This window comes from Arachis stenosperma, chromosome 3, assembly GCF_014773155.1.
Source record: "Arachis stenosperma cultivar V10309 chromosome 3, arast.V10309.gnm1.PFL2, whole genome shotgun sequence".
NCBI classification, from domain to species: Eukaryota; Viridiplantae; Streptophyta; class Magnoliopsida; order Fabales; family Fabaceae; genus Arachis; species Arachis stenosperma.
In genome coordinates, this window is record NC_080379.1 from 125434029 (window position 1) to 125445824 (window position 11796).

At 40.0% G+C, this 11796-nt stretch overlaps 1 non-coding gene across 1 annotated transcript; it reads left to right on the forward strand.

Moving 5' to 3' along the window:
- The first annotated feature begins 6521 nt into the window (after positions 1–6521).
- LOC130972729 (small nucleolar RNA R71) lies at positions 6522–6625 on the forward strand. The gene has a single exon (XR_009083891.1). It is a non-coding gene; the product is annotated as a small nucleolar RNA R71 (small nucleolar RNA).
- The last annotated feature ends 5171 nt before the right edge of the window (positions 6626–11796 follow it).

Here is an 11796-nt window from a genome sequence, read left to right on the forward strand (position 1 = left end):
TCTGAACTGTCCAAGATGTCTTTGGATAGCTCTGCTGGAGGATCTCTTCATCTGAAGAAGACGCCTACAGAAGCTCAAGAGCTCATTGAAATGGTTGCAAATAACCAATTCATGTACACTTCTGAAAGGAATCCTGTGAACAATGGGACTAGTCAGAAGAAAGGAGTTCTTGAGATTGACACTCTGAATGCCATATTGGCTCAGAACAAAATATTGACCCAACAAGTCAATTTGATTTCTCAAAGTCTGTCTGGAATGCAAAATGCACCAAGCAGTACTAAGGATGCTTCATCTGAAGAAGAAGCTTATGATCCTGAGAACCCTTCAATGGAAGAGGTGAATTACCTAGGAGAACCCTATGGAAACACCTATAATTCTTCATGGAGAAATCACCCAATTTCTCATGGAAGAATCAAGAGAGACCTCAACAAGGTTTCAACAATAATGGTGGAAGAAACAGGTTTAGCAATGGCAAGCCTTTTCCATCATCTTCTCAGCAACAGACAGAGAATTCTAAGCAGAACCCCTCTGACTTAGCAACCATGGTCTCTGATCTAATCAAAACCACTCAAAGTTTCATGACTGAAACAAGGTCCTCCATTAGGAATTTGGAGGCACAAGTGGGACAGCTGAGTAAGAAAATTACTGAACTCCCTCCAAGTACTCTTCCAAGCAATACAGAAGAAAATCCAAAAGGAGAGTGCAAGGCCATCAACATGGCCGAATTTGGAGAGGAAGAAGATGCAGTGAACGCCACTGAGGAAGACCTCAATGGGCGTGCACTGACCTCCAATGAGTTCCCTAATGAGGAACCATGGGAATCTGAGGCTCAAAATGAGACCATAGAGATTCCATTGGACTTACTTCTGCCTTTCATGAGCTCTGATGAGTATTCCTCCTCTGAAGAGGATGAGTATGTCACTGAAGAGCAAGTTGCTAAATACCTTGGAGCAATCATGAGGCTAAATGACAAGTTATTTGGAAATGAGACTTGGGAGGATGAACCTCCTTTGCTCACCAAAGAACTGAATGACTTGTCTAGGCAGAAATTACCTCAAAAGAAACAAGATCCTGGGAAGTTTTCAATACCTTGTACCATAGGCACCATGACCTTCAAGAAGGCTCTGTGTGACTTAGGGTCAAGTGTAAACCTCATGCCTCTCTCTGTAATGGAGAAGCTAGGGATCTTTGAGGTACAAGCTGCAAGAATCTCACTAGAGATGGCAGACAATTCAAAGAAATAAGCTCATGGACTTGTAGAGGATGTTCTGGTGAAGATTGAAGACCATTACATCCCTGCTGATTTCATAGTCCTAGAGACTGGGAAGTGCATGGATGAATCTATCATCCTTGGCAGACCCTTCCTAGCCACAGCAAAGGCTGTGATTGATGTTGATGGAGGTGAACTGATCATTCAAGTGAATGAAAAATCCTATGTGTTTAAGACTCAAGGATATCCCTCTGTCACCATGGAGAGGAAGCATGAAGAGCTTCTCTCAAATCAGAGTCAAACAGAGCCCCACAGTCAAACTCTAAGTTTGGTGTTGGGAGGCCACAACCAAACTCTAAGTTTGGTGTTGAACCCCCACATTCAAACTCTAAGTTTGGTGTTGGGAGGTTCCAACATTGCTCTGAGTATCTGTGAGGCTCCATGAGAGCCCTCTGTCAAGCTACTGACATTAAAGAAGCGCTTGTTGGGAGGCAACCCAATGTTATATTTTATCTATTTCTCTTTGTTATTTTATGTTTTTTTTAGGTTGATGATCATAAGAAGACACAAAATCAATTGAAAAAGCAAAAACAGAATGAAAAATAGGAAGAAAAACAGCACACCCTGGAGGAAGAACCCACTGGCGTTTAAACGCCAGTGAGGCTAGCAGTTGGGCGTTTAACGCCCAGTCTGGCATCATTCTGGGCGTTTAACGCCAGAAAGGGGCACCAGACTGGCGTTAAATGCCAGAAAAGGGCAAGAACCTGGCGTTAAACGCCAGGAATGGGCACCAGCCCGGCGTTTAACGCCAGAAATGGCTCAAAACGTGATTTTGAATGCCATTTGGTGCAGGGATGACTTTTCCTTGACACCACAGGATCTGTGGACCCCACAAGATCCCCACCAACCCCATCACTCTCTCTCTCTTCTTCACCCATTCACCAATCACCTCAATACCTCTTCCCCAAAAACCCTTCACCTATCAACTCCCATCTTTCTCTTCACCACTCACATCCATCCTTCATAAAACCCCACCTACCTCACCCTTCAAATTCAAACCACTTTCCCTCCCAAACCCACCCATAATGGCCGAACCCTATTCCCCCCTCTTTCCTATAAATACCCTTCTTCACCCCTTCATCTTTACACAACCTAAACACCACTTCTCCCCCTCTTTGGCCGAACACAAAAGCCATTCTCTTCTTCCTCATTTCTTCTTCTTCTACTCTCTTCTTTCTTCTTTTGCTCGAGGACGAGCAAACCTTTTAAGTTTGGTGTGGTAAAAGCGTTGCTTTTTCGTTTTTCCATAACCATTTATGGCATCCAAGGCCGGAGAAACCTCTAGAAGGAGGAAAGGGAAGGCAAAAGCTTCCACCTCCGAGTCATGGGAGATGGATAGATTCATCTCAAGGGTGCATCAAGACCACTTCTATGAAGTTGTGGCCTTGAAGAAGGTGATCCCCGAGGTCCCCTTTTCACTCAAAAAGGGTGAATATCCGGAGATCCGCCATGAGATCCGAAGAAGAGGTTGGGAAGTGCTTACCAACCCCATTCAACAAGTCGGAATCTTGATGGTTCAAGAGTTCTATGCCAATGCATGGATCACCAAGAACCATGATCAAAGTGTGAACCCGGATCCAAAGAATTGGCTTACAATGGTTCGGGGGAAATACTTGGATTTTAGTCCGGAAAATGTAAGGTTAGCATTCAACTTGCCCATGATGCAAGGAGATGAACATCCTTACACTAGAAGGGTCAACTTTGATCAAAGGTTGGACCAAGTCCTCACAGTCATATGTGAAGAGGGCGCACAATGGAAGAGAGATTCAAGAGGGAAGCCGGTTCAATTGAGAAGGCATGACCTCAAGCCCGTGGCTAGAGGATGGTTGGAGTTTATCCAACGCTCAATCATTCCTACTAGCAACCGGTCCGAAGTTACTCTAGACCGGGCCATCATGATTCATAGCATCATGATTGGAGAAGAAGTGGAAGTTCATGAGGTCATAGCCCAAGAACTCTACAAGGTGGCGGACAAGTCCTCTACCTTAGCAAGATTAGCCTTTCCTCACCTCATTTGTCACCTCTGTTATTCAGTTGGAGTTGACATAGAGGGAGACATCCCCATTGAAGAGGACAAGCCCATCACTAAGAAGAGGATGGTGCAAACAAGAGACCCCTCTCATCATGAGATCCTTGAGATACCTCAAGGGATGAACTTTCCTCCACAAAACTATTGGGAGCAACTAAACACCTCCCTAGGAAAATTGAGTTCCAACATGGGACAACTAAGGTTGGAGCACCAAGAGCATTCCATCCTCCTCCATGAAATTAGAGAAGATCAAAGAATCATGAGAGAGGAGCAACAAAGACAAGGAAGAGACATTGAGGAGCTCAAGCACTCCATAAGACCTTCAAGAGGAAGAACAAGCCGCCATCACTAAGGTGGACCCGTTCTTTAATCTCCTTGTTCTTTAATTTTCTGTTTTTCGAATTTTAGTGCTTATGTTTATATATGTTTGTGTCTTGTGATCATTAGTGTCTTAGTGTCTATGCCTTAAAGTTATGAATGTCCTATGAATCCATCACCTTTCTTGAATAAACAATGTTCTTAATTGAAAAAGAAAAGAATTGCATGAATTTTGAATTTTATAACAGTTTAATTATTTTGATGTGGTGGCAACACTTGTGTTCTCTGAATGTATGCTTGAACAGTGCATATGTCTTTTGAATTTGTGATTCATGAATGTTGGCTCTTGAAAGAATGATGAAAAAGGAGACATGTTACTGAGGATCTGAAAAATCATAAAAATGATTCTTGAAGCAAGAAAAAGCAGTGAATACGAAAAAAAAATGAAAAAGAAAGAAAAAGAAAGAAATAAAGTTGTGATCCAAGGCAATAAGAGTGTGCTTAAGAACCCTGGACACCTCTAATTGGGGACTTTAGCAAAGCTGAGTCACAATCTGAAAAGGTTCACCCAATTATGTGTCTGTGGCATGTATGTATCCGGTGGTAATATTGGAAGACAGAGTGCTTTGGGCCACAGCCAAGACTCAATAAAGTAGCTGTGTTCAAGAATCATCATACTTAACTAGGAGAATCAATAACACTATCTGGATTCTGAGTTCCTAAAGAAGCCAATCATTCTGAGTTCCAAAGGATAAAGTGAGATGCCAAAACTGTTCAGAGGCAAAAAGCTAAAAGCCCCGCTCATCTAATTGATACTGATCTTCATAGATGTTTTTGGAGTTCATTGCATATTCTCTTCTTTTTATCCTATTTGATCTTCAGTTGCTTGGGGACAAGCAACAATTTAAGTTTGGTGTTGTGATGAGCGGATAATTTGTACCCTCTTTGGCATTGTTTTTAGTATGTTTTTAGTATCATTTAGTTAGTTTTTATTATATTTTTATTAGTTTTTAGCTAAAATTCACTTTGCTGGACTTTACTATGAGTTTGTGTGTTTTTCTGTGATTTCAGGTATTTTCTGGCTGAAATTGAGGGATCTGAGCAAAAATCTGATTCAGAGACTGAAAAGGACTGCAGATGCTGTTGGATTCTGACCTCCCTGCACTCAAAGGGGATTTTCTGGAGCTACAGAAGCCCAATTGGCGCGCTCTCAACGGCGTTGGAAAGTAGACATCCTGGGCTTTCCAGCAGTATATGATAGTCCATACTTTGCCCAAGATTTAATGGCCCAAACCGGCGTTCAAAGTCACCCTCAGGAATTCCAGCGTTAAACGCCGGAACTGGCAAAAGAATGGGAGTTAAACGCCCAAACTGGCACCAAAGCTGGCGTTTAACTCCAAGGAGAGTCTCTACACGAAAATTCTTCATTGCTCAGCCTAAGCACACACCAAGTGGGCCCGGAAGTGGATTTCTATGACATTTACTCATCTCTGTACACCCTAGGCTACTAGTTTTCTATAAGTAGGACATTTTTACTATTGTATTAGACATCTTGGTAGCTATCTTTGAGTTTCATGCTATCTTAGATCATTTGGGAGGCTGGCCATTCTGCCATGCCTAGACCTTGTTCTTATGTATTTTCAACGGTGGAGTTTCTACACACCATAGATTAAGGTGTGGAGCTCTGCTGTACCTCGAGTATTAATGCAATTACTATTGTTCTTCTATTCAATTCCGCTTGTTCTTTGTCCAAGATATCACTTGTTGTTCAACTTGATGAATGTGATGATCCGTGACACTCATCATCATTCTCACTTATGAACAAAGTGACTGACAACCACTTCTGTTCTACAAGCAATCAAGGCTCTAGTGTTTATCTCTTGGATTCCTGATACACGATGCATGGTTGATCGCCTGACAACCGAGTGCTCGCCTGAGAAACGAGCCAGCCATTCCGTGAGATCAGAGTCTTCGTGGTATAGGCGAGAACTGATGGAGGCATTCAAGAGAATCTGGAAGGTCTAACCTTGTCTGTGGTATTCTGAGTAGGATTCAATGATTGAATGACTGTGACGTGCTTCAAACTCCTAGCAGGCGGGGCGTTAGTGACAGACGCAAAAGAATCACTGGATTCTATTCCGGCCTGACCGAGAACCGACAGCTGATTAGCCATATGCTGTGACAGAGCATAGGAACATTTTCACTGAGAGGATGGGAGGTAGCCATTGACAACGGTGAAACCCTTGCATAAGCTTGCCATGGAAAGGAGTAAGAAGGATTGGATGAAGACAGTAGGAAAGCAGAGAGACGGAAGGGAAGGCATCTTCATACGCTTATCTGAAGCTCTCACCAATGATATACATAAGTATCTCTATCTTTATCTTTATGTTTTATTCATTCATCATCTATACCCATTTGAGTCTGCCTGACTAAGATTTACAAGGTGACCATAGCTTGCTTCATAGCAACAATCTCCGTGGGATCGACCCTTACTCGCGTAAGGTTTATTACTTGGACGACCCAGTGCACTTGCTGGTTAGTTGTGCGAAGTTGTGTTTATGCCATGGTATTGAGCACCAAGTTTTTGGATTCATTACCTGGGATTGTTTTGTGTAAAAGTAGTGATCACAATTTCGTGCACCAGTCAACATTTTGTTCTGAGCCAATATGGCATTCAGAGGATCAATTTCAAGAACTCTCCTTATTTGAGGCGTCCCATTACTCACAGGATTCCTCTCAGAGGTGTACATGAATTGGTTATTTACAACCATGTCAATGAGTTCTTGAGCTTCTACAGGCATTTTTTTTAGGTGAATTGATCCACCTGCAGAATGGTCCAGTGACATCATAGAAAGCTCAGATAGACCATCATAGAATATATCTAAAATAGTCCACTCTGAAAGCATGCCAGAAGGACACTTTTTGGTCAACTGCTTGTATCTTTCCCAAGCTTCATAGAGGGATTCACCATCTTCTTGCCTGAAGGTCTGAACATCCACTCTAAGCTTGCTCAGCTTTTGAGGAGGAAAGAACTTGGCAAAGAAGGTCGTCACCAGCTTATCCCAAGAGTCCATGCTATCTTTTGGTTGTCAGTCCAACCATGTTCTAGCTCTGTCTCTTACAGCAAAGGGAAAAAGCATGAGCCTGTAGACTTCAGGATCTACTCTATTAGTCTTAACAGTATCACAGATCTGCAAGAATTCAGTTAAAAACTAATAGGGATCTTCTGATGGAAGTCCATAGAACTTGCAGTTTTGTTGCATTAGAGCAACTAGTTGAGGCTTCAGCTCAAAATTGTTTGCTCCAATGGTAGGGATTGAGATGCTTCTTCCATAAAAATTAGAAGTAGGTGTAGTATAATCACGAAGCATCCTCCTTGCATTGTTGTTGGGTTCGGCCATGTCTACTTCTTTTTCGAGATTCTCTGTAAGGTTTTCTTTGGATTGTTGTGCTTTAGCTTCTCTTAGCTTGTTCTTCAGAGTCCTTTCAGGTTCAAGATCTGCTTCAACAAGAATGTTCTTGTCCTTGCTCCTGCTCATATGAAAAAAAAGAGAACAAAAAAGAAGAAGAATCCTCTATGTCACAGTATAGAGATTCCTTTATGTGAGTATAAGAAAAGAAGAATAAGAATAAAGAAGAGAAAAATTCGAACACAGAGGAGAAGAGAGAGTTCGAATTTTTAGATGAAGATAAGTGTTAGTAATTAACTAAATAAATAGAAAGAGATGAGAGGGAGAGAATTTCGAAAATTGTTTTTTGAAAAAAATGTTAGTGATTTTTGAAAATTAAGAGAAGAAATAAAATTAAAATTAAAATTTGAAACAATTAGTTAATTAAAAAGAATTTTGAAAAAGATGGATGAATTTTTGAAAGTTAGAGAGAGAAAAGTAGTTAGATGGTTTTGAAAAAGATAAGAAATAATAAAACAAACAAAAAGTCAATTGGTTAGTTGAAAAAGATTTGAAATTCAATTTTTGAAAAGATAGGAAGTTAGAAAAGATTTTTGAAATCAATTTTGAAAAAGATATGATTTGAAAAAAGATATGATTAAAAAGATATGATTGAAAAGATATTTTGAAAAAGATTTGATTTTTAAAATTAAAATTGATTACTTTACTAACAAGAAACTAAAAGATATGATTCTAGAATTCAAAGATTGAACCTTTCTTAACAAGAAAGTAACAAACTTCAAATTTTTGAATCAATTACATTAATTGTTAGTAAAGTTTTCGAAAAATCATGAAATAAAGATAAGAAAAAGATTTTGAAAATCAATTTAAAAAAATATATTTTCGAAAATATAAAAGAAAAATGAAAAAGGTTTGATTTTTGAAAAAGTTTTGAAAAGATAAGATTTTTAAAATTGAAATCTTGACTTGACTAACAAGAAACATCTTATTTTAAAAATTTTTGACTAAGTCAACTCAAAGATTTCGAATTTTGAGTAAAATAAGGAAAAGATATTTTTTATTTTTGAATTTTTTTATGAGGAGAGAGAAAAACACAAATATGACCCAAAACATGAAAACTTTGGATCAAAACCAATGATGCATGCAAGAACACTATGAATGTCAAGATGAACGCATAAAATAAAGATAGAGATACTTAGGTAATTCATTGATGAGAATTTCAGATAAGCGCATGAAGATACTATATTCCTTTTGGATCTCTGCTTTCCTACTACTTTCATCAAATCATTCTTACTCCTTTCCATGACAAGCTGTATGTTCGGGTTTCACCGGTGTCAATGGCTACCTCCTGTCCTCTCAGTGAAAATGGTCCAAATGCGCTGTCATCGCACGGCTAATCATCTGTCGGTTCTCAATCATGTTGGAATAGGATCGATTGATCCTTTTGCATTTATCACTATGCCCAACACTCGCGAGTTTGAAGCTCATCACAGTCATCCCATCTCAGATCCTACTCAGAATACCACAGACAAGGTTTAGACTTTTCGGATCTTAGGAATAGCCGCCAATAATTCTAGCTTATACCACGAAGATTCCGATTAAGGAATCAAAGAGATACACACTCTAGCTCTCGCTTGTAGAACGGAAGTGGTTGTCAGGCACGCGTTCATAAGGACGGATGATGATGAGTGTCACGGATCATCACATCCATCAGGTTGAAGTACGAGTGATATCTTAGAACAAGAATAACTTGAATTGAATAGAAGAACAATAGTAATTGCATTAATACTTGAGGTACAGCAGAGCTCCACCCCTTAATCTATGGTGTGTAAAAACTCCACCGTTGAAAATACATAAGTGATGATCCAGGCATGGCCGAATGGCCAGCCCCCAAAACGTGATCAAAGGATCTAAAGATAATCCAAAAGATGTCTAATACAATAGTAAAAAGTTCTATTTATACTAGACTAGTTACTAGGGTTTACAGAAATAAGTCTAAGTGCAGAAATTCACTTCCGGGGCCCACTTTGGTGTGTGCTTGGGCTGAGCTTGAGCTTTACACGTGCAGAGGCTTCTCTTGAGGTTAAACGCCAAGTTGTAACGTGTTTTTGGCGTTTAACTCTGGTTTGTGACGTGTTTTTGGCGTTTTACTCCAGAATGCAGCATAGAACTGGCGTTGAATGCCAGTTTACATAATCTAAACTCGAATAAAGTATGGACTATTAAATATTGATGTAAAGCCCTAGATGTATACTTTCCAACGCAATTGAGAGCGCACAATTTGGAGTTCTGTAGCTCCAGAAAATCTATTTCGAGTGCAGGGAGGTCAGAATCCAACAACATCAGCAGTCATTTTTCAGCCTGAATAAGATTTTTGCTTGGGTCCCTCAATTTCAGCCAAAAAATACATGAAATCATAGAAAAACACACAAACTCATAGTAAAGTCCAAAAATGTGAATTTTGCATAAAAACTAATAAAAACATCCCTAAAAGTAGCTAAATCCTACTAAAAACTACCTAAAAACATTGCCAAAAAGCATATAAATTATCCGCTCATCAGTCTTCCCCCTCACATAGCTAATATACCCATAAGTTTGCCCTGGCTGTGGCACGGCATTTTCATAAAACTCCCTTACCACTCCTTCCACTACTTTCTTTGGTGGGTTGCAGAAGAGTGCCTAGCCCCTGTTGTTGATCTCAATGTTGATCTCAAGGTGCTCATTCCTTCCTAGTTGAAAGCCAACCTTTGGGATTATCTCCCTTTCACTCACCCAACCATAGAATTGGTTTTGGTTGAATGCTGAAAGGAATTTGTACTCATTGAAGTTTGAGCTTGAAGTTGGTTCTTTGGTCTTTCTTTTCTTTGAGGTTGAGGATCTTGGTGGTGCCATTGGGTGGAGAGAGAGAGAGAGAGTATTTGAGGGTTCTGAGATATTAATAGAGTGTTGCGAAGAAACACAAGCAAAACAAGGTTTTGTCCCAACACCAAACTTAGCACTTGATTGTCCCAATCAAGTAGAAAGATAAAGAAAAAGAAGAACGAGAGAAGAAAGAAAGGTCTCTGTGAGTTTGTTATGTGGAGGGAATAGAGAGGGTAGGGGATTTATAAGAGTGAAGGGTGTGGTTTGATGGTGGGAAAAGAAGGGAATTCAATGTTTTCCACTTGGGGAGTGGCGCCTAGCGTGGGAAGAGGCACCAACCCTTATCCCACTGTGCTCTCTGAATATGTTGAGTTCCAATGTGTAAGTACACTTTGATCTCCTTGTTATCTATCAAGTGGGCCCCATTCAATCTCCTGAAAAAAAAAGAAAACAAAAACCCCATTAGTAATGACAAAATGATCCTCCACATTCTTTTTCAATGCTAGTGAATGGAGTTGCAACTGATGGGTGTCCCTTGGGACACCAAACTTAATTCATTTGCATCTCAATAAATTGGGTTCATCATTGGGTTTTTAATGTGTTCATGGGGAAGAAATAATTCCAATCCTTTCACATTCTTTGCATCTAATCTCCCCTGAACACATTAAAATCCTCATTCAAGCCTCCACTAATGTATTAAATGCTTCCAATTTGAGTGGTATTGGGCTTGCTAATTGATTCTGGTATGGTAGTGGCCACACCAAACTTAATCTCTGGGCTTACTCCTTAAAAATTTAATTTATCCAAATACTTGTAAGCCTAGATCAAGTTGGTGAGTGGCCACACCAAACTTAGCTTTTTAGCTAGTTTTTAGCCCAATCACTCATCATCATTAGTAAATGCTTTCATTTAGCTGCACTTTCGAAAATAGCACACAATTTACTCGCAAAGCTATCTTAACTATCAAAACTGAAATTAACTTCCTAAGCTAATATTTATAATCTACTTCTAATAAAGCAATGAATCAAAATGATATAAAGTGTTGGGTTGCCTCCCAACCAATGCTTCTTTATCGTCACTAGCTTGACGTTCTTCCTTTTTCAGTTGAGGTGGTAGCCCACTCTTCTTTCATCCAGTGAGTCCCCTAGGTAATGCTTGAGTCTATGGCCATTTGTAGTGAAGGTTCTCTGTGTTTTATCCTCCATGAGCTCCACTTGACCATAGGAGTACACTTTGATGATGGTGAAGGGTCCAGACCATCTAGACTTAAGCTTCCCAGGAAAGAACCTAAGTCTAGAATTGTACAATAACACCTTTTGTCCTTCAGTGAACTTCCTCTTTGCTATCTTTTGATCATGCCATCTTTTTGTGTTCTCTTTGTAGATCTTTGCATTTTCATATGCTTGGTTCCTAAATTCTTCCAGCTCGTTGAGTTGCCTCAACTTCTTTTCTCCAGCAGCTTGCTCATCAAAATTCAGTAGTTTTAGAGCCCAGAAGGCTCTATGCTCCAGTTCAACTGGCAAGTGGCAAGCCTTACCAAATACTAGTTGGTATGGTGACATCCCAATGGTGGTCTTGAAGGCTATCCTGTAGGCCCATAAAGCATCGTCTAGCTTTTTAGACCAGTCCTTCCTTGAGCTTCCAACAGTTTTTTTGAGGATCCTTTTTTTTAGCTCCCTATTGGAAATCTCTGCTTGCCCGTTGGTCTATGGATGATAAGGGGTTGCCACCTTGTGTTTGACTCCATATCTGAGAATGAGTGCTTCCAGTTGTTTATTACAGAAATGTGTCCCTCCATCACTAATGAGTGCTATGGGAACTCCGAACCTACTGAAAATGTTCTTTCTTCAACAATCATAGCTTCGTCCAATTGTTCTAACACAAAACAACATTCCTCATTTTCCACC